Source organism: Cyprinodon tularosa, unplaced genomic scaffold (genome assembly GCF_016077235.1).
Source record: "Cyprinodon tularosa strain WSP-4 unplaced genomic scaffold, ASM1607723v1 ctg9, whole genome shotgun sequence".
Taxonomy (NCBI): Eukaryota; Metazoa; Chordata; class Actinopteri; order Cyprinodontiformes; family Cyprinodontidae; genus Cyprinodon; species Cyprinodon tularosa.
The window spans coordinates 452,417-453,870 of NW_024039673.1; the positions used below are offsets into that span (position 1 = coordinate 452,417).

At 42.5% G+C, this 1,454-nt stretch overlaps 1 long non-coding RNA gene across 1 annotated transcript; it reads right to left on the reverse strand.

Annotated features, from left to right (window-relative positions):
• Positions 1-264: 264 nt before the first annotated feature.
• On the reverse strand, positions 265-665 carry LOC119775843. The gene is made up of 2 exons (XR_005279708.1): positions 428-665; positions 265-354 (listed from the first exon to the last, which is right to left on the reverse strand). It is a non-coding gene; the product is annotated as an uncharacterized LOC119775843 (long non-coding RNA).
• Positions 666-1,454: the final 789 nt, after the last annotated feature.

Sequence of the window (1,454 nt, forward strand, 5' to 3'; positions counted from 1 at the left end):
AAGTAAATAATTGACAGCAACATGAACGGGAGCCAGAACATAATCAGTATTCTTTATTATCTTGCTCTTTAATCTGTTGAAATCCCTCTTCCAGTACTGCACCATGTTTATCGAATGTAAACCGTGTTTCAGATTGTTAGATCAGAAGCGAGTGGCACGGTGTCCCTTAGATAGTCTAAGCTATATCTCTGTTGTTTAGAGCTAAAAAGTGTCATGATAGGTTTAAGGTATCTAACCCACATGCAGAACACATGGACTCAGGGAAAAAGTTCAACAGTTTATTGAACAAGGCACAATAATAAATGTACAGATCCAGGGGGTTATCAGATCCAGGATTGGTCACGACTGGGTTTACTGCAGAGAGGTTTGAGAGAGTGGTTAGCTGAAGTCCAGGTAATTTGCAAGATGAGTGAGTGCAGGTTTGTACCTGATCTTAAGTTTGAGCAGAGCAGCAGAGAGGGGGAACCAGGAGGGTCCAGAGGCTGTTTGCAGGCAGAGGGCCTGGCGGAGGCAGAGCTTGGCTAGAGAGTTTACAGGGACAGATTGAGTTTCTCTTACAGATTCTTCTGAGAGCGGGCAGGCAGGTCTTTGGCAGGTTTGATTCTCCAGAGTTCTTCAGAGATCAGACTGACAGATTTCCAACAGAGAAACTCTTCCAGATTTTCAGGTTTCAGGCAGGTAAAACCTGGGAAGCAGAGAGGACAAAAACAGATTAGGTTCAGGGTCAGGTTTTCTGAAAGTCAGAGATTCAGACAGGCAGGTTGGCTCAGGCTTGCTAACTATAACTGGGAAAACACTCTGGCGTCGGAGTGTAGCTCTCCGCCTCCATATGTACTGGTCTCCTGATGAGCAAACGAGCCGCAGGTGGTGAAATCAGCTCCAGCTCCAGGAGACCTAGAATGCCCTCTGGTGGAGAAAGGTGGACAGACCTCCAGATCCCAACAAAAAGGGGATCAGTAATATATCTCATCTGTCCTAAGCTCTTCTCAGAGGTAAAGTACAATTTTTATTGAAATGTTTTAACGATCATGTATATAATGTGTCCCAGGTTGCTGTGAATGCACTGTGTTTCCAAACATTGCAAACCTTGCTGGTTTACCTTAATGTCAACAGATTCTACTTTGTATCTTCCTCAGAGCAAATGTGTTTTACTTTGTCATCATGTCTCTGTTCCTGTCAGACCCACAACAGTGCAGTCAAACTGCTGTTCATAGGGTTTGTATGGGTGCCTGTTACGTGTTTAAGGTTTGAAAAATGCTTGAATTTTGAGTTTGGTGCTTGTAAAAGCTTGATATTGTAATAAATATTTCACATAGAAATCTTACTTGATATACCGCCTATTAAAGAAGCAGAAATATAATAGTGAAAAAAAAATAAAAATTAACTACATTGTCCAGTGCGCCTCATGCAGGCTTTGCATTAGTGTCATGGTAGTGTGTTGTCATGACAACATA